Source organism: Protopterus annectens, chromosome 11.part0 (genome assembly GCF_019279795.1).
Source record: "Protopterus annectens isolate FY-2018-M chromosome 11.part0, PAN1.0, whole genome shotgun sequence".
Taxonomy (NCBI): Eukaryota; Metazoa; Chordata; order Ceratodontiformes; family Protopteridae; genus Protopterus; species Protopterus annectens.
Genome location: NC_056745.1, coordinates 1,294,216,815 through 1,294,239,407, shown reverse-complemented (window position 1 = coordinate 1,294,239,407; position 22,593 = coordinate 1,294,216,815). Strand labels below are relative to the sequence as shown.

At 39.6% G+C, this 22,593-nt stretch overlaps 1 long non-coding RNA gene across 1 annotated transcript in view; it reads left to right on the top strand.

The window, feature by feature from the left end:
• LOC122814867 overlaps positions 1–21,734 on the top strand; it is a 325,366-nt gene extending 303,632 nt beyond the window's left edge. Inside the window, exon 3 of the long non-coding RNA XR_006366917.1 lies at positions 21,521–21,734. This is a non-coding gene — a long non-coding RNA (uncharacterized LOC122814867). The remainder of the gene's footprint in view (positions 1–21,520) is intronic.
• The last annotated feature ends 859 nt before the right edge of the window (positions 21,735–22,593 follow it).

The following is a 22,593-nucleotide window of genomic DNA, read 5'->3' as shown; positions in this document are numbered from 1 at the left end:
ATTCGCTTACTTTTACTTATCAAGCAACATACCAATACTCACTTTCATTCCCCAACTCATAGAATTACATGTCCAACACTGCAGGGGAACAGAAGAAGGAAAAACCTATCCTTCTTCTCTGATTAAACACCAAACCCATAAAATTAACCACGCAATCCTCAATGCTCCTTAAAAGGGGGGGGGGGCAGGTAGCAAGTTCACACCAAAATCGATCCCTTACCCAGTTATACTCACACAAAGCCAGTTATGCCCCTCCTTACATTTACCTCATTTCCTTCCCACCCTCCAACTTTCCCAATTTAACCCTTACATCCCCACCATGCTGACTCTCTTCCACTTCCATTTTAACTCCTATTGCTATTCCTACCTGACCCTCACCTGAACATGTCTCTGGACAAATTGGTTTGTTCCCAAACCTCATTTGTCCTATTCCCCTACAAGAAACACACCACACCAAATGACATCTGATGACCTTTATTAAACTTCCATAAACATAACTTTATTGAATAATATTTTAATTTATTGATCACAGCATGAACATCCATATGACCATTTACTAGGGCAGCCTAACCTCACTCACCCTAACCAAATAAGCAACATCTTCATCTCTGCTCGCTTACTTTTACTTATCAAGCAGTGTCCTCACCTTCACTTGCATCTTTTACTTATCAAACAGTATCCGTAATGGTCACTTTCATTCCCCAACCCATTGAATTAAACACCCAGCATCAGATGGGGAACAGAAGAAGGAGTAAACCTATCCATTTTCTCAACCAACCAGCCTGACACAGGCTCTTCCCCTCATTCCCTTCAAAACCTTCAGCAAACCCTCCAAAACAAACCAAAGTGTACATTAAAGAAGTCCAAACCAAAATCATTCAGGTCTGCCCTATCATATAAATACCCAAAGTAACCAGTTGCTTAACTAGCCTAAGATTAACAAACCAATGAGCCTTCTCCAAAGCCAAAATAACTGTGGTACTACCTCTGACCACACAATACATATACCTGGTTATAACCTCTTTAAAATAAATAGATTGTTATCTGCCAAATGTACCACCAGGACTTTAAGGAGCCCAATACCACCTGAAAAAATGCAAACCCAATTGCATGCCATCCGGCCTAACTGCAGTCCCTATTTGCCACCCAATGGATATAAGAATGACCAAAATGAGATTTCCTGTCCTAGAAAATTAATTTAATGCTAAGCCAGTCACCACACCCAATTATCTAGGATAAGACAATAAAATGGTTGATGACCAATACTATCTGCCTGCCCTTCCTTAACTGATCCAGTTGAGATTTACACAACCAAATATACATAGAAGTAGAAGACACTGAAGCATCTCACCAAACTAGTGACCAAAACAACTCTGACACCCTAATAGCCCGATAATACATTCTTAAAGCAAATGTTGCAAAGTATAGTCCAATGAAACTCCATTTACCACTGCTAATCCCTATAATAAAACCTTCATAACCTGTCTTGTTAATAGCCATCATCTGTTAGTCTTCACACTATCATCCCTAGCCAAACCCTTCAACATACAAACCACAGAACAAGATTTAGTAAAGTCACATAACCCAGCCACCCGGACAACTATTCTAATAGCAGTTAAGGCCACCTTGACCGACTGAACTGCCTTACCTTGTTCCCAAGCTTGAACCAAATATCTCAACAACAATCCTCACCAAACTCCTTCCTCCTCGGGAAGTTACAACACAAATTTAACAAAATCTTGCAATGCCCTGCCACACGCCTTCCTTTAAAAGCTGCCCAAGATTCCTGCATCAAGCATTTGATCATTCTAAGCCAACCTGACATACCTTGTCTGGCAACACACCAGCGGCTTGTACTTCTGCCATATTGTCTGAATGAAAATTAACCCTTTTCCCCCAATACTTCTCCTGCTAGACCTTTGACACCAGTCAAACTGGAACTAAGGAAGCACCCAAATCTGTTCAGAACTGGTGGTCAAGGACACCACATACACAAATGCAGTAGATATAGCCAACCTACTGGCTGACAGATTCAGCAAAAACTTTACCCCTCTGACCCCCCCCCCCCCGCTGTAAATCAGGACATCCCCAGTACCTGCCCCCCTCCCCTTATCTCTAGGGAATTGGTCATCACTGCCCACTCAAAAGCAAAAATACAGCCTCCATTGCACCCGATAACATCCCAGACTGCATCCTACATGAACTCAGACATGAACTTGCAGCACCATTAAGCACCCTATTCAACCAAATTCTGAGTACCAGCTTTGCACCAGCCAAGTGGAGGACAGCCACTGTCATACCTTTACACAAATGTGGAGAGTCCACTGATCCAGGAAATTATAAACCCATCAGCCTAACTAGCCTGAACTGCAAAACCATAGAATGAATTATCATGGACCTCATTAACAAGGATATTGGCAACCTCTAAAACATTTTTGGCTAGGCTTATATAGGTCCTAGGGCCAATAGCCTAGTACCCTCCTATGAACCTATGAACCAAACACTCGACTCCACGCAGTTTGGATTGGTCAAGGGTTGGTTATGTCTGTTAAATCTGGTCGACTTCTTTGAGACAGTCACCAAAACCATTGGATGAGGGGAAGATGGTGCACACCACCTACCCTGACTTGGCCAAAGCCTTTGACACTATTAGCCACTCGGGCATAATAGATAAACTCTCTCAACTAGGCATCAATCCATATGATACCAGATGGATAGCAAATTAGCTCACTGATAGAACTCTTCTCATCAAAATAGGAGAAGCCACCTCAAGCAAAGCAGCAGAACCGCAATGAACTGCATACCCCGGGGATCAGTTTTGGGACCTCTGTTATTCAGGATATATTTCTCTGAAGTGCACACCAAACCCAGTGGGCTATGGCTAGATAAGTTTGCAGATGACTGCTAGCTGGGCATGGTCATCAATTCCTCAAGTGATGTAGACATCCTCCAAGAGGGTCTCACCTAAACAAATGACTGGTGCCAGAAACATGGCCTCAAGCTGAATGCCAAAAATGCCAAAAAATGCATCATCATCCTCTTTGGGGAGAGTGACATCCCCACATATTATCACACTAATAACAATGTCCTAAGCACGTAATCAGTCATGAGGGATTTGTGCACCCAGGTTGATAGCAACCTGAATTTTGACCACCATGTTGCTTCCATTGTATGGAAAGCTTTCTACATGGTCCAATTCATAAGTAAGGTATGTCATTCAGGGACAAGGAGGTCATAACATCCCTGTATTCTTCCCTTATAAGGCCAATTTTTGAGTACAGTGTCCCTTCGGCATGTACCTCGCAAAGCACTTGCAGCAGCTGGAGAGACCACAGAGGTTCCTCACTAGAAGAATACAGATACTCAAACATCTACCCTACTCAGATAGGCTAAAAGTCCTGTTCCTTTACTCAGTTTCATGCAGATTCCTCAGAGGTGACCTCTGTCTGGCATACAAAGCAATCTCAGACCCTGCATTAATGGGACTGCTGCATATCTGCATATCAAGCTTCACTTGAGTAACCCACATGAACGACCTCAACCTGGTCTCTGACCTCAGTAGGACTTGTTGGCGGGGCAGATTTGTGTCCCAGAGACTCCCCCATCTGTGGAATAGACTCTCTCTCCATGTCAAGCAGAGTACCTCATTATCCCTTTTCAAGCACAACCTGAATAACTGGATGGGAAACAGAAAATACACCCCTGGGAAGCAACCTGTGTCCCTGCTGAACAGGGGCTTTGGGTGCTGACTTGTCTAAACATGGGCTAAACTCTTGGCTAGGCTTATAATGGCCTCAGGGCTAATAGCATAGAAACTTCCTATGATCCTATAATCCTATGAATGCCAAACAATCAACATTCCTCCTCCAATCATTCTTCCACCCTGTCGGCCAGCGAACCACAAATCATTCCCCCCAAAATATGCCCCTATCCCAATACTCCCTGCGGCAGCCATAAACAATTGCAAATCCCTTGAACAAACCAATTCACTGAGAAAGAGCCATACCATTAAACTGCTCCAGAAAGACAAACACAATGCTAAATCAGCACACATCAACTTATTAACCCTCACCCAGTGATGTCTGCTTTTCCATCCATTCAACAAAAAGACCACAAACCCACAAAAAGGAATGACTCAGATGAACTGCCTGACATACAGATATCAGGAGCCTGAAGAACTCCATAACATCCTAAATCTGCATCTTGTCCTTGGATTTCCCCACTGAATCTCTCTTTCAAACATGTTACCTTCACATCTGGTAAACAAAACAAAACAAACCATGGCCTGCCTCTGCCAGCAATCCCAGAAAACAATGCCTTGCTTGAACCTTCTAACCTCTGCCAAGCCAATGGAACATGCAGTTTCTCACACATCCCCAAAACAACCCACCTACCTTCCAATGCTCCTTCAAACCCTTCATCTACTCTTAAGAAGTCATCCAGATCATGTACCACCTCTTGGCAACCTAGCCATTGCTGCCAAAGCCAATGGAGAGCGGTTGTAAACCTTTCAAGGTAGCACAGACCACCGAGCATCCCATCAGCATAACCTTGTCAAAGTAAAACTTAAATCCAGCTACCCTGCCCAACAATGACCACTGAACCTGTCAAATGGGTAATAAACAAAACAGAGATTCAATATCTACCTTCACCAACAGTGGGTCTGTAAACTCTCGAATGACCTGCACTGCATCATCCAAAGACACATAACTAATTTTACATTGTCTCCCGAAATAAAATCATACACAAAATCTCCCTCTGGATAAGACCAATGGTGAATCAAATGAAATTCCTTGCTGACTTCTTAGGAACCAACTCCAATGGAGAAATCTTTAAGCTGTCACAGGGAGGAATATCAAATGGACCCGATAACCTACCTGCCTGCCATTCCTTCTTTACCAAGCATTCCAAAATTTCTTCCTTCCTCTGCAAGGAACACAGATTCCTACAAATTGACCCCTTCCTTCCCACCCCTGATTGAATAGAAAATCCCCCTGAAAACCTAATACATTAATGGGAAAATGCATACCCCAGTCTTCCCTTTGATTTACACAGACACTTCTTACTCTGCCCCCAAAAATTCCCCCTGCCCTGACTACCCTGAAACCAAAAAATGATAAAGGTAACCCACCTGCTTCAGCTGCTGTGAACTCAAATTAACCAATGTGCAGTCCTGTATGACACCTGCACAGCTGAATGCATACCCACACACTTAGAACAGGTGCGTAAAACCTACACTCCACCCAGAAGAAACACCCCACATTAAAGACCAAGCATATCCCCTTCCTGACACCCCCCCACAAACTTACCCCCGTTAATGGCTCCAAAGCTATCTACCATAGTGGCTAAACAAATGTCAGGATGTCTCACATTCCAACGCAGCAACTGATCCACTGCCTGCCACTTCCTAAACCTGATCGTATCACAACTATGTATTTCTCACTCACAGACACCGTGACTCACAGATCATGAGAAATAAGCCAAAAGTGGTAAGGTTAAAGGTGGTATCCTTCTCCAACTGAACCGCCATGTAAAAAAATGAAGCCTAACACCCAGTTGTCCCATGTCCTTGGCCACAGTCTACCTATATCCTCCTCTACCCCAAGGCCACTAAAGCTGCCAAAAGTCTTACTGTTTGCGGTGTCTGATTTCATCAGATGAATCCCATCTACATCAATTAATTCAAAATATTAACATACTCCCCCTTCCAGTTCCCTTCCCATGATGTATCTCATCCACATCTGTCTCCCAAATACTCCCAAACTGCTCCACTCCAAGATGCCTAAATGAATACCTAATAGTGTACCATTACCTGTGACCTCATTGTGCACTGCTCCAGTGGCCAGCTGTGGATTCTGTCTCCAATGGACAGTCCACCTCTACTTCTCAAAACAATTTTTCTGCTTGCATGACAATAGCTGCCCATTTCTGCCTCAAAACTCATACACCAGCCATCTAGAAAAAGAGAAACAGCATTACTAGAGAGAAAGAAAAAATCAAATTGCCCTCATATTGTCCAATCGAAATCCTTTAATATTCCCTAATGCCCCCCCATATTGGTCTCTTATCCACGCAAGTAAGAAACCTGCATTCTGCCACCAACCCAATCTGAAGCTTCGCCACAAGCTACACATCTGTATTTTACTCAGCAGGGTGCTATGCTAAGCACAACTGCAAGCTTTATGAATTATGCCCAACCCTGTCTCTTAACACAGAGAAGTACTGCATTTAAACTAATGAATATGTTAAATAAAAAGTGGTCATACCTCTCAACCTCCTGGAACAGGGAATCTGGATAAAGCCTGAACTAATTCAGAGACCAAAGTACTTCATATCAACAGATTGCAACCATTACCCAAAATGTTGCAACTCCTGGCACCACGGCCTTATTTTTCAAATAACAGTTACATAAACTAAGGCAAACAATGTGCAGGCATTACAGCCAAACATTCACATTTTAAATGAATCCTTACAAAATACAAGTGCATACAGTTTTATAATACTTGAAATATAATTATACAACTAAGCTTATTTTCTGGAAATGGTTTCCTTCCATTAGTATTCCATAAACATTTTTAACCTCTTCACACATATAAAAGAATTAGGAAAACATCCTTACTGCTCTTGCAAAAAACTATACATTAAAATACTTGGCCTCTAGATCATATCGACAGATTTGCAACCACTTATTCAGATAATATCCATCTCTGTTAATTTCTGTTTTGAGTGTAACAAAACAATAGCACACTTCTGCATTTTCCTACAGATCTCGGGCAGTGATGTGACATACTGACAACAGGCCAGAATAATGACAGGACTCACATTACATGACTGCAAACCTCACTGGTTTGCCTGAATACATCAATGTTTTGGGCCACAGTCCTAAAATTCTGGGCCTACCACCCAACACCCAATCTAACAACACCAATCTTTTCTTTCTTTTTTTTTTTGAGCTGAGCCATGTTTTATTATTATCTTTCTGTATTACTGCTGAAAGCTTGAAGACTGCCTACACAAAACTCTGAAACGCTTCTAAAAACAAGACCACAAGATGGATGACTGTCTTAAACACCATATCACACACTTGAGTCCTTAAAACTAAAACAATTGTATATAACCACGGAAAAAACAAGGATACTAGTATAATATTATTAAAGGATGTTCGATATTTTTAGACCCAGAAGGCACAAATTCTGTCTTGCTGCAATTCACGAGCACCTAAGCACTCTCTCATCTATTTCATTTGAAAGGTATGGAAACAGCTATGTATATCAGAAAGCCATCTGATGACAATGCCTCTCTCAACCAGTCCAACTGTCCCTGTTGACCATTAATCTCACTATGCGCATGTGTAACTAACGACCATTGCTTGTGGACATCACCTCACCAGTGAACCAACTCCTGCACAAGGGAACCACCCCAGAACAGTGTACAGTGTACCTTCTCCCTGCACTGCACCATAGAGCTTCTACAACTACTTAAGGACAGCAAGCAAATCCTCTATATTCCTGTGACCTTTATGAAATGTTCAATTTTTTTTTTATTACTTGCCCTTGGAAACATGGCTACTCATATTAACTTTAACTGACCCCCTTGCAATGCATAGCAAATGTGGTGACCAAGCTGCTACCCGACCATCCGGTCATGACTCCAACCCCTCATCTGTTAGTTATGCTATGCATGTACGCAACTACTGGCCATCCTTTGTCGGCATAACCAAGCCCACGGACATGCTACCTGACCCTTGCAGTAACTATATACCTTTCCAACCTGAATACTTAGGAGTAACTCATACTGCAATTGCTGGCAGTTACTACATGCATAAGAATACATGCACCACCTTATTCTACAACTACAACCCACTTAGCTGAGTTAACTGACAAACTTTGAAAGGCTTTCATGTACGTGAAAGGGATTGAATGGGGAGACTACCATAAAATTAGAAAAATCACTGTTAACTTGAACTGGTGTTATCTCTGAGACACGCTCAAACATTCCATAGCTGGAAAGTTTCTCTTCAAAACAGCATGATCTCAAATATATCATTTAAAACTTGCACTGAAGCTATGATTTGATCCAGTGGGTCAACATACTAAAAGTAAAATGTTAGAAATGTTATCCATTGATAAAGAAAGAAGGTAGTTCACACTCACCTGCTGAAGACTTTGTTCCACTGGTAGAGAGAGAGAGAGCAATTTTTTCTGCGATTAAACTATTTTTACAACTGAATAAAATAAGACTTTGGTAAAGCCTAAGTCAAATTCTGGTAACAAACAGAAAGTATCAGTTGTGGACATACTCATTTAGACATTGAAAAGTGAATCACACAGCTGTAATTGTTGCATGACAGGGACATATCTAAATATAAGGAGTCAGTCACTGAGAGGATGCATCATGGCAATACTCAGGAGAAACTTGACAATAAGAATGACTTCACTGGGGTAGTAAAAGAGGCAGAAACTACCTGGTCAGAGCGCTAAACCCATTTTTGTCAGTGTAACACACAAACACTCTAATAAAGGAAGACTCTAAGCAACAGGTGTCTATAAGTAAAGAACAAAGTAAAACTGAAGACAAATCATTTGCAGAGAGGCAATGTGAAATAAATGAAATTGCGAGGTTAGTGGTCATTCAAACTGAAACAAAAGGAGATCAAAATAAAGAAGTAGAGATAAAGTAGAGGTTAGAGTATACTGGAAGACAATGTAATCCTGCAAAAAACTACAGTGATATTCTTGTTCATTCAAAATAGGGGAAAACTAAAGACAAAAGAAAGGGTTTTATGCATTACGTCCACAAGAGAACAGTTAGAAAAAGGATATAAAGCAGCAATAATAACTAACACTAAAGAATTCACATGAGCTGCATTTCTTAGAAGAGTAAAGAGAGGGAGACCCTGTTAGATATTCTTGTAGGTGAGGAAGTGATACGTTCTACTTCATGGTAGACTGACTCTATGGAAACTCCAAAGATAGCTGATCTCCAGTCAAGCCATATAATTTTTAAAAATACACAGTGAGTGGATGATGCTCTGAACAGAATAAGAAAAATACAGTTAAAGTTTTAGGGAAGAAGTAAAAAAAAATGTTCTCACTTCTTACTCATACTTTGCAAAATGGTTTAATTTAAAGATAATTTATGGAAGAGAAGCAGTGTTATGTTAAGTATCAGTGCAGAAACCTTTCAGAAACATAGTTCTATTCTCAGGGGACACCTAGAAATAGACAGGTTAAAATGCAGATCTTAGCAAAGTTTTATTAGCCAGGAAGAATGAGAGAAGTTGAAAGCTTTTGTACTGGATGCCCCTAATGCCAGAAAATACAACCACATCCAGGTCTGAAAACGACCTTTGTTTGCAGTGCCTATCATATAGATGCCATTTGAGCATATTGTCATGAATATATACAACAATGTGTTTCAGTTTCATCTTGACTATTTTGGACTGAGTTACTAAGTACTCTCCCCTGCACAAAGCTGATGCTTAATCTATAGCTAGGGAGTTAACTTTACATTTTTACAGAGTAAGAGTATCAAGAAAATGACTTGGTAACTTGGATACTCCATGCACATCCAGAATAATCCATAAAGTGTCAGTGCTTTAATATCAGGCGGTTAGGAACCTCAGTGTATCATCTCCATGCAGATGGCTTAGTGCAGTATTTTAAAAGAACATTAAAATCATGCTGAAAAAAATTATTGTGAAAGATGATAAAAATTGTGAACAGTTAATACTGTTCCTCCGTATTACCATTAGAAAGGTACCACAAACCATCACAGTTTTCATTTGCTTTGAGTTGTTGTATGGCAGGTGATTTTGTGGGCTATTAGATACTTCCAGTAAAACTTCGGAAGAAGAGAAAATCCCTTTTAAAATTATGCTAGAATATTATACCAATTTATGAAACAGGCTGAGAGTAGTGATGCCATGTCAGAGAAACATATGGAAAGAATCCAGGCTGTATAGCAAGAGGTATACAATAAAAGTGCGTGGATCACAGAATTCAAAGCTGGAGATCAGGTCTTGATTTAAATCACTTCTGCAAAAAAACAAATGTTTGCCTAAATGGCATGGTCAATTTGAAATATTAAAAAAAAAATAGAATGATGTAAACTACAGTTCATATCAGCCCTCAGATTAAATTCTCATTCAAAGTACAGCACCTCATGATTTTAGCAATCCATTATGTTGCATTGCAGTGTATGTATTGGAAATAAATTCAAAAGCTTTTTTTTTGGAAATAGCAACTGCAACCTTCTGATGTTTCAGACTACAGAGCTAGGTAGACAACCTGGTGAGGTAATAGACTGATGAAATACCAGGCACAAGTTGTTTTTTTAAGAAATTCTGATATCCTCAGGTGATGGGTACATTTCCTTTCCCTTCTCGTTTTGTTTTACTAGTACAACAAGATGGCATTGTTGTCAGACTAGCTGTGTCACAGCCTGTTCCATTTATTTAATTAGCTGACTACTATAACAAGATTCACCTTTCAGAAGGAAGTTATATATGTCATGGGAATGAGATCAGATAGGGTTCTGTGATATGAAGACATCCAAAATAGACTCCAGTAAGCATCTGCTGTATTTCTCCTCTCAGAAACGCAACGTCATTGTCACCCATGTAGCTAAACACATAATCTGCCAGAGTCAGTCTCTAGCATTTCTAGCTCTAACTGAACTATGCAGAGTACAGCCATTCATGACTAGTTGTTGCATCACGTTTAATATTTTAAGGATTGTATTACCAGCTCATCAAAGATTTTATGTTTTGCTTATTTAATTAATTTTAGTACAATTTATTATTTATTATTTATTTATTTACATTTGTTGACTGGGAATGTCCGACTGGATGCAGGTACATTTTCAGCGGAGGCCCGGGGAAAAAAGCTCCACAAATTAAAATATTACAGACATAGTTATAGTTGAAGAATCCTAGCAATTAAAATATTACAAACATAGTTACAGATGAAGAACATAGTACATTCAGTAGATAAATAGCATCCGTTCTATCCACAAAGTCATAGCAGATATTAACAGTTGTTACAATAAGAAGTTACTGCCATATAATAAGTAGATAGGCATGGAAGTATCAGAGCTTGCTGTAATCAAAGGTAGTTTGTGGGGTGGAAGAGAGGTAGAGGGTAGATGGAGTGGGAGAAGTTAGAGTGGTGAGTTACAAGGGCATAGCCAGCATGTTTTTAGGTGCGCTTTAAGTAAAGCTTTGAAGTGGGTGCATGATGGTAGAGAGGTTGTTGTGGGGAGGGGTTCCATAATTTGGCTATAGCGCTGGAGAATAGTGCTTCTCCAGCAGTGTTATTGGTTCTAGTAACCTGTAATACTGAAGCTAACATTTAACAAGCAGTAGTTTTAGCTAAACTGTCAGACTGAGACTGGTCTCTACTTCTTGCTGATATTTTCTGTGGTGCAGAAAGATATATGAATAGATCCTTTAGGAGGGATACATATAAATGTGCCATGCAGTTGTTCTTTGCATTCATAGGTAAGCTGTGCAATGTAAAATAAATGATGTGGTATGCACTGCCAAGCAACAACTTTGTACTGGCATACCAAGCATCACTCCAACTATGCTATATTATTGACCATTTAATATCTCATAAACATTTGTTGTGGTATTCTAACCATCAGTTGGAGTTATTTTGCTATTTTGGGGAGCAGAGCAATGTAAGCTACTCTGAAATAACTATATAGAACTGTGCTTGCCACTTCAGCTGTCATGTTACTTAACTTCAAACCATGCCAAATAGCTTAAGATAGCAGCTATACTCTGTACAGCAAAGATACTAAGCAAAGCTGTTTGCACTTGATGTGGCACTGAATCAGAATGCCTTAAAGCATTGCATCTAAATTATGTTTAATGATGTCAGAAAGGAATATGGCTACCCTTATCAGCAACAAAATGGAAAAGAAAAGGCCTGTATAGAGCAATAGAAAAACTTTTGAGGAGAACAGGAGAGGAAACACAAAAGGAGAACATATAGGGGAGTGCATGGCAGCAGAATGAGGAAAGAAGGATATCTGAAAGACAGGCCCCTCTTCTTCATATAAGCAGAAAGGGATGATGAGGTCAGGATGCAAGGATATGGGGAACATTTGGTAGATTTAGAACATGTAAGAGAGTTTGTGAGGTCAAAAACATGAAACAGTAAGGAAAATCAAGGCTAGTTGTACACACATCAGGTTGATGAGATCAGGCACTGATACCTGCATACATAACAAGGAGAAATGCTGATGTTGAGAATTGAACTATTCTCAAGGTATAGTGCATAATACAGTGGGAATCAGGGCTAGTTGTACACACATCAGGTTGATGACATCAGGCACTGATACCTGCATACATAACAAGGAGAAATGCTGATGTTGAGAATTGAACTATTCTCAAGGTATAGTGCATAATACAGTGGGAAAGAGGTGATACAGTTAGGAGATAGGCTGGGATACTGGATGCAGGTGATGTCAGTCTGATTAAAAGAACAATCTATACAAAACCATTGCCAGCTGAGGATTCCATGTGGTTAATAACATGGGTCAGGGTGAACTCTCGTGAGCCAGTGGTCGGATCCCTTCTTAAACCTATGAATCTGTATGGCCAAGACGGTCCTCCCAATATTTCCCACCACAGCCTCTGCCAACTGTTATAGCTATGGCTGGGCCACCACAGATGATGAGAGAGAGCTGCCTTCATGACCCTTCACTTCTCATTAGAGAGGCAGTTTAGTCCACTCATGAGAAATAGTAGCTTTATCTGCAATAGCATTGATCAGTGGTGAGGATGCCTCTATGATCAACATAGTGGAAACACAGTGGAAGGTTGACATAAATATAAGCATAATATAAGATGCCAGTCATACTCATACTGCTTCAGAACAGCCTACCCAGTTCAACACTCACTCTCACATGCTGTAAGATAGAAGTGCACTCTATTTAGATAGGAAATATGAAGGGTGAAGCACTCAAAAAAGGCAAGACTACTGCTGCTGTAAACAATGTGAAGCACTGGCACTGCTGCTGGCCATGTGCCGTGCCATGACTGTAACAACTCCATTACTGCAGTAACAACAGCGACAGTAACAACATATGATAAACAGTCCTGGCCATGGGATACATCAGCCTGCCTTGCATGAAACAATATATACCACAGGTACACAATACTGACATATAGCTGTGGTCCTCACTCCTCCTCAGTTACAATAACCTCAGCAAGTACCCATGTTAGTTAGGTTCACTAATGTAATCAGTAACATACAATATATTCTGCTATAACAAGCTATAAACTGAATTACTGACATGCGTAGGTAATAACTGACACATACATTCCTGCCAAGCTACCTCTGCAGATGCCATACATATTGGCTGGCAGGTATTCGGTTAATATGACAAATATAGTTAAGACATAGTAGTAGTACATCACAGGGCATTGGTGGTGAGTCTGTTCTTTCCCTTGGTGGCAGAAGTCATGGTAAACTTTCTGAAGTCATCTTAGTGGTGCCACCACTGCTCTGTGATAGGTGCGATACCTGTAGCTCTTGCTAAGGTCTGGTTCAGGTAATAGTAGACATCCATTTTTTAAATGTCCATGGTACATGCCCAGTAGTCTGCCCTGAAATTCCTCAGCAGGAAATAAAAGAAAATAATTATTTCTTTTATGTATCATGTTACAGACCGATCCTTTATTCAACAATGTTTATGTGGCTTGGATAAAGGAGCAATGCTCACTCCATGAACCGCAGTCTAGTCTCTGCCTCCCCATTTTCTTTCACCTATAATGTTTCCTTAGCACTAGTGTCTTTTCTAGTGAATCTTGCTTTTGGATTATGATGCCGAAGCATGTGAATTTTACTCTCAGGTCTTTCAGCAAAATGTTTGAGTTTCTTTCCTTAAGTATTGACTGATTTGAACCTCTTACTCCTCACAGAATTCTCAAAAGTTTTTCTCAACATCATAGTTCAAAAGCATCAGTTTATTGGTATACAACCTTACTTATAATCCAGATGTCACAGATGTGTCTGGGAAGGCTATAGCTTTGACTAGGCTTCACTTTTATAGAAAATGTGATGGCATTGCTCTTTAAAATTTTATCTGGATTTGACCTAGCTTTCCCTCCAAGAAGCAAACTTCTTTTAATTTCATGGCTACAATCACCATTTTGCAGAGGTTTTGGAGCCCAATAAAATAAAATTTGTCACTCTATCCACTTCTTCCCACCACACAAAGAACTGCTAAGACAAAATGATATAATTTCAGTTTTTTTTTAACCACTGATTGGCAAACCAGCTTTTACACCTTCTGTTTTCACCTTTATCAATGGTATCTTCAGCTATTCTTCGCTTTCAGCCACTACAGTACTATCATCTGTAAGAGGAGGTTGTTAATATGCCTTATTCTACATCTGATTCATCAAACACAGCCTTTTCTCATGAGATATAATATAAATAAAAATAACTAAATATGCTTTATACACTTGTTCTAATACAAACCTTTTCTTACTATTTTACTGAGTACACTCTCCAGCAGCCATTTTTTTGTCACATTACATTTTATAGAACTGAATGTTTTATTAAGTCACGTCACCAGTGGTCCTTAGGTATAAATTAAAGGGAATGCTGTTGAAATTAGCAACAGTGCACACTGGCTAAGGGAGTGCTCTTTTTAAGCTGCTAACCCACTCACAGTATGACAAGATATATGTTATTTAGCTTATATGTGAAGATACATGTCCTCAGGGCCTATAATTAGGGGCCAAAATATACATCTGCTGCGTACACTGTACATGTGAATATACATAGTTAACATACTAAACAGAAGCAATAGGCATTCTCTCTAAATAGGTTCATAGGTGTTTACTAAACTGACAACCACAATGTCCTTTTTAAGCCTAGCTATGCATCCCAAATATCTGATAAGTTCTGATACCCTTGATGAGTGTAAGCAGGGGTTTGAGAGATTAAACAATTACATGCAGGGGCCTGGGAGATGAACCAGTTACAGGTTGCCTATGTCCATTACAGACATAGGTGACAAACCAGGGATGAATTTCCTGTTCCCCATCCAATTGTCAAACTTGCATTTGAATTGGGTTAGGGAGGAACTCTGTTTCACATGGACAGGGAGCCAGTTCCATAGATGTGGTGGTCTCTGGGATATATACCTGTCTCTCCAGCAGGTCCTATTTATATCACAGGCAAGGTTTAAGTCTTTAGAATAGGCAATTCTGGTGCTGTTTGTTTTGTGAATATGCAGGAGGTTCATCAAAGTGGGTCTGAAAATGCCCTATATACCAGGCATAGATCTCCCCTCAAAAGCCTGTAGGAGACACAATACATTGATAGATTCTTGGGTTGGTCTGCATAGGACATTTTACTTAAGCCCTGTATTCTTTTAGTGAGGAGCCTCTGTGGACATTCCAATTGTTGGATATGCCTGGTTAGGTACATACCAAAGGGGGCATTGTACTCAATGATAGGTCTGCTGAATGCTGAATACAGTGGAACAGTGACTTCCTTGGACTTAGATTACATGCCTTTGTTTATAAGTTGTGCAACATAGAAGGATTTCCTCACTACTGTAGACAAGTGATAGTAAAAGGCTAGATTACTATCTATGTGTGTCTCTAAGTCCCTGACTACTGGGTCAACTCTAAGGGGTGTGTTGTCAGTATTATAGGTACCAGGGTGGATGACTTCACAAAGGATACTATTATGCACTTCTTGGCATTTAGTTTTAGTCCATGGCTCTGACACCAGTTATTTGTCTGTGTCAGCCCCTCCTGGAGAACATTTGTGTCAGTGTAGAATTGAATGACAGCTCCTAATTTGCAATCATCTGCAAAATTATTCAGCTGGAGACCACTGACATTGGCTTTGACTTCAGAGAAGTAAATGCCAAAAAGGAGCAGTCCAAGGACTGATCCCTGAAGAACTCCAGTTGTGACTGGCCTCTTTGCAGACGTGGACTCCCCAGTTCTATCTTCCTGGGTCTTGTCTGTGAGCCAGTTGGCTATTTACCGGGTGACATAAGAGTTTGTACCTAACATCTTGAGTTTGTCAACAATGCCTGAGTGGGGTATTGTGTCAAATGCCTTGGCCAGGTCAAGGTAGGCCGTGTGAACCATTTTTCCCTCACTCATTGCTTTGGTTACCTTCTCAAAGAAGTCCACCAGGCTAATTAGGCATGATCTGCCCTTGATGAAGCTAACCTGAGTTGGATCCAATGTCTGGAGGTTTACTATATCTCTATTGATAATTTTTATGCTAATTCTTTCTATGGCTTTACAGATAAGACTAGTTAGACTTATGGGTCTGTAGTTTCGGGTCTATATCACGTTGCTAAACTCTTAAAAGTTCGAATGTCATATGGTCGACACCATATGATTGAACTTTTAAAAGTTTGAACATTTCAGTGGAGATCTCCGTACAGTGTGGAATGTGAAGTTTTCCCTTTTCTGTGCTGTAGTGCAATCTCAGAGTTGGTATATTTAAAGAGAAGGGGGTGGGGGGGGTGCAGGAGGGCTTTTTCCCCTTCTTAAATCATTCAGGTAAGTTTTTCTTTGGTTTATTTTTTTTTATTACATTTTTGAACTTTTAAAAGTTCGATCATATGGTGTTGACCATATGACGTTCAAACTTTTAAAAGTTTGATTATGTAATATAGATGCTGTAGTTTCCAGGGTCTGTAGCTGGCCCACCTTTGTGCAGAGGGATGACTCTTGCTGTTCTCCATTCATCGGGCATGAAGCCTGTTTGGAGGCTGCAGTTAAATAGTAATTCCAGAGGCCCTGATAGGTCATGCTTAATGTTGTTTTAGAAGACTTCCTGGAATATTGTCTTGGCCCATTGATTGAGTGTTCTCGGTCTTAGAGAGAGCATTAAGGACCTGTTCACTAGTGATTGTAGGGGGAGTTATATTTCATAATATTCCCTGAGGGAAGTTTGAGGGGGAGAAAGGTGTAAAGCTGGAGCCGAATGTATCAGCCAGGAGGTTTGCTGTCTTCTGGCTCAGTATCAGTGGCTCCATTTACAATGAGCTCAGCACACAATTGTGTATTGCCTTTGAGGTTGTGGACATAGTTAAAGAATGCTTTGTGGTTGTCCTTGGCCTGGGAGGCCAAACTTACCTCAAATTTAGCTTTGGTAGACTTTATTTGTCCTCTGAGTTGTTTGTTTAGTTTGATGAAAGTACTTTTATTTTGCTGGGTTTTGCACCTGCTAATTTTTGCCATGATTTTCTTCCTTCTGTTATACAGACTATTGATTTTGTGATTCCACCAGGGTGTTTGTTTTTTTGAGTTAGTTTTGTACTTCTTCCTGGTGGGTACAGCTGCCTCTGTGCAACTATTAACATGCTTGTACAGGGTTTCTTTGAACAGTTCTGCATAGGCTGCAGTGTTCTCAGGGTTTATGGGGGCTTGAAATTTTGCCAGGTTATCACTTAATAGCAGGAGGTTAGCCTTAGAGGAGTTCTTGAATATTCCAGGTTTAGCTGGGGATCCAGGTTTTATTTTTATTTCAAAGGAGACCATTTTGCAGTCTGACCTTACCAGGGAAGACATTACAGGGTTCCCTATTATATGATCAAAGACACATTCTTTCGATGCATCTTGATCGAACTTGAAAGCACAAAATGGCAAAATACCAAAACAGCATATAAGCGAATTATCGTGCCGCCTTTGTTATTTTGCCATTTTCATCACTGTAGTGTGATCTCAGAGTTGGTATATTTAAGTAGGGGGGTGTGGGGGTGAAGCCCCCTACTTTATGTAGTGTTTTAAAGGGTTTTTTTTTTCGTTTTTGGAACAGCGATTTTTTCCCTAGGAAAAAAAAAATCAATGTTCTAAGTGTTCGGGATTGTAAGCATTCACTTACATGGGATCGATAAATCAGCGTACACTTTTTTAAGCATTCGCTGATTTAATATAGACCCCATTACAGTATGGGGTGTGCAGCATTCTCCCATATTAATGAGGACCAGATCCAGTATGGTTGCACCCCTGGTTGGTGTACTATCTGATCCAGGGACTTTGTCTTTGCAAAATCCAAGAATATCTGTGCCTGTACATTTGGTGTCGTATAGGATCCCCAGTTAATAAAGGGGTAATTAAAGTCAAAAACATAATAACAAATGCGGCACTGACATGGCTGAGAACTGAAAAATGTGTATTCAAAATAAAATAAAACGTTAAAAGTCACCCATGAATATGGTATTGAGTTGGATGGTTTGTGTTTCTAGTAAGTCTAAATAAATGGTATGGTTTTCTTGGGTCATAGAGGAGGATCTGTAGCTTGCAAGGAAGTGGTGTTGGACTTTGACTATGGTGATTTAAACATGGAGCAGCTCAAGTGCATTGTCCTATTTGACTAGTCTTGAAGTATGTTTATTTTTAATATAAATAGAGACAACTCAACCTTTAGACCCTGCCTTTAACGTAGCTGGTCTTAATGTGTGGAAGACATTATAACCCTGCACTGTTTATGTGTTCTCCATGGCTTAAACCATGTCTCAGTGACCGCACAGATGTCAGCATTCTGTAGGGTGAAGAGAGCTTCTAGGTGGTGGAGTTTTTTTTTTGTTTAGACTACTAGCACTGAGCAGTAATACCTTTAGATTTTCTTGGTTTTGATTTGCCATGTTAGAAGTACTTTCAGTTTGGCATTACTTAAAAAAGCCACTATGGGGAAGACAATGCTTTAGCTAATATTCAAAAGCCTAGAAGGGAGAGGTGCAGACCATCCCTGGCAAAGTAGTGTGGTCTGTTGATCATATCTTTCTATGATGACAAATATCGCACCCCCCTTAGAATAACGCCAGAAACTAAGCCAATTATTAAAGTCAATAATCTTTTTTCATATTATGACATCATTCTTGAAGAAGGTAAAATGCTGCTCAATGCTAGGCTCATAATAACCTGAGGCACATATTCCGAGAGCTCCTTGATGTCTCTAGTCATTTAGTCTAGGGAGGTACATCTCAGGTCATTTACTCCCACATGGACAATGACTGAATCAGATCTGTACTTGTGGCCCAATGATCTGAGTGCAGTGCAATGTGGTGGATCCTAGCCCCTGATAAGTAACTGCCCATGAATTTCTCCTTACTCAGCCTGGTGAGAGGAACATCAGTGTCTCTCACGATGGACTGTTCAATGACTAGAATGTTGGATTGTGTGGTGGCTTGCCTTATGGGCTTAGAGGTAGAGGCTCCATGAGATATAGCTCTATGTGTTGATGTGTGTGTTGTTTTGAAAGAGTGCACTTGGGGCTGCTGAGGGTATTTGTTATGTGTACTTTATCTAGGAGGTTACTGTGGTGGTGGTGCTGTGGTAGCATTGTCACCTCACATTAAGATGCTGTTCAGTTCGACTCTCATCTAGAGCATCTTCTGCATGGAAACATGTGTGAATGGGTGTACCTTCATTGAAGGTTGTGCATCAGAGCTGGCAACTCGGTACGTAAAAATCAACTGCCAATCATTAGCAGACCGGAGTTCCGCTGTGGCGACCCCTAACCGGGAAAAGCTGAAAGACACAACAACAACTTTATCTAGGAGGTCTTTGTGGTTTAGGACATTGCATTTAAGTGCCTCAGCATATGTAGGTTGATATGTCTGCTTTGAATTGTGTGTGATGGGTGCAGCGTGTGTACTACTGACAACCTTATTGACATTAGGAATACTTTTATGTGAGAGATTTGCCTCCAGTGTCATTGTGTAAATACACGCGTCACATACGATATCAGTTTGTTAGAGAATTAACTGGTTGTCAGTATACATGAGGTAATTTCTACATTGCTTCAGGATGGCTATATCCACCAAACTGGCAACGGAGAGAGTGGTAAAGTTCATATCCATGGCAACAGACCCTTTTTTATTGCTTAGATAGTTGGAGTGAGAATATCAATGTCAGGAGTATCCAGTTTGCAACTCTGGGGGCAGTGTTTGTCATTGCAAACTAGTTGCCCTGTGTGCAACTAGGTATTGCAGAAATGTCAATCGTGCTTTAACAGGAAAAAGAAAAATGTCATTCAAGATGCCTGAGTCCATACACAGCACTGCCTAACACTTGAGGGAAAACTAATACATAGCGCCTGAAAAGTTAAGGATGAAGTACATAGGCAGATACTCTGAAGTGAGAAACAAACTGAGAAGTATTTACTGAAGACAAAGAATTAGCTTGTCAAGAATGATGAAAAGAGGGGAGTCACATGAATGGCTACTGTCAGCTTCTAGTACTAGTGCTGGTCTGACCACAGCTTCACTCTGCTGGGATACAATGCTCCTTTGCTTCTTCTCTTACCAGAAGCACCAATCCCAAGATAAGAAGCAGGCTACAAATGATTAAAATGTCCCATATTGCAACAGACCTTTAAAATGAGAATTTTGCCATGAAGCTATGATTCCAGCAGAGAAAAGATCCAAATAACATGCAGAATATTTTACTAAATAAAACTGCTTAGTTGTGAAATTGTTATGAAATGCAAATCATGATTATGCATAGCACTGAACAGCTGCTTAGGGAAACTGCAGTAAATAATTGTTGGGATTCTTTTGTCTTCCATGTCTTTCTCATTCAGAATAGATAATGCCATGCATTCCATTGGTATCTTTATTTTTCCTGAAAAATGGAAGATTGCATTGTCTCCCGGACAGCTGCATTGTACCACCATAACATTACAGAGAGGAAGGTCACCCAAAGCTGTGAAACAATTACCTAAACGAAGAACACCATTTTGTTCTTTTTCTTTCATTTCAGGGGGAGGAACAATGTATTGAAAATATTGTTAAATGCTCTTTGCATTGGAAATGGCCTGAAATATGTTTATTGTGTTCTTTGGCATTTTCTTCTCTTTCTAACTAGTTAGTATAATCAATATGTTGCAGATTGCAGATGCCTTCTACATGATGAAAGCTTTCTGCTCTCAAAAATGAGCAGTAAATTTGTAGATATGTTACATGTCACAATAAATCTAAAATGATTTGCCTTCTGCATTGCTAACTAGATTGTATTTAGTGATTCACAATCAATCAATAATAAATGAATTATGAAGTAACATATTTTGTCACTTTCTACAGATATAATAATGGACCCTGATCAATAATCACTTAGCGCTCCCCTCACTTATTTGCTTACTTTGGTGCAAAGGAAAAATAATTAAAGGATATCTGCATTTTCCCAGATGTGGTCTAGTAAAGGTATTTATTAATAATATGCACTCACATAATTACTGTTTCAGATTTAAATAAAATGCATGAAGCACATCTACTACGGTAAATTAGACATCTAAGTAGAAAACCTGGCTTTGAATAATCCAGTTGCTGTTTTTATACAAATTCTTACCAAGTCATTTATCTTTACCGTCCATGTGCCCGCTGTCAGGATACAATGAAAATGGCAACACATCAAAATAAGAAGTAGCTGTTTGCCATGGAAAATATAACATACAGCTGTGTATCTTAAAAGTACATGCATATTTGTATAAGTGCACTTTTAATGTAATAATTTCTTTTGAAGACCATTTTTAGGTGTGACCTAGGCAACAAGCATAAAAAAGACACAGGGAAGGCTTTATGTATCCAATCTTTAGAAGGAAGGAGAAAATCACAGTACCTAGAAGAAAAATTACACAGAGAAAACATGAAAACTGACACAAGGAAGCTTGAACCTGCACTACTATGAATCATTGTGAAAAACAACATTGCTCCTGCCAACATCCATTTTACCTATCAGTGTCCACTTCAGTGAAATTTATAATATTATGCATTAGTCATATTTTACTGCATATTACTTAAAAAATGAGAATTAAAAAGATATAATTTAATTATAAGGATACTGTTTTAATGTATTGTGTTAAGAACATTTAATCCTTTACTTTAATTCATTGCATTCATACTAAAGAATGTTAACATTAAAGCAAGCATGAAAAAAGTGGGTGTATGTTTACAACATTCATATTGTATAACAAAAGAAATATCTTTAAAGCTCCAGTCTGGAAAAAATATATTGTATGGTAGAGTGTTAGACCCTTGGCTCAAGAACATTATTTATTCTCTGGGGTCAGTAATGAAGCAAAGTCTTAAATGTCCTGCATAGACCCTGAATTTGGATTATATATCATTGATCGCTATTCATTCAGCAAGATTCTAAAATAGTGTCAATTGCTCATCAAAGCCAACAGTGAACTATGAGAAATCCTAAAAAAAAGTTGATGTCACAGTGATTCTTAAAGAAAATAACAGGCATAGCATGTTACACTTCACAAGAATTGAAGGGTATTTTTCAGAAGATAAAATAGCATCCTTATCAGTAAGACAGAAATGTTCTCATTTTCTGTGATATAACAGTATTATTGCTTGGAGTGGAAGCAAACCATAATTACATTCCCCTTCCTCTCTGCATGATGGATGTCACCACATTACAATTTAAGAATTATGTTCAGAGATTCATTATAAAGCTCTATTCAAAATGTATTCTTTTCAGTCAAGTTGTATGTAGCTAAAGCAAGTGCTGAAATTGACGTGCAAGGAATTATATGGATTTCCTTTCAAGGTACAAATATTTATAGTAAATCTTTTAATTCTCACTCC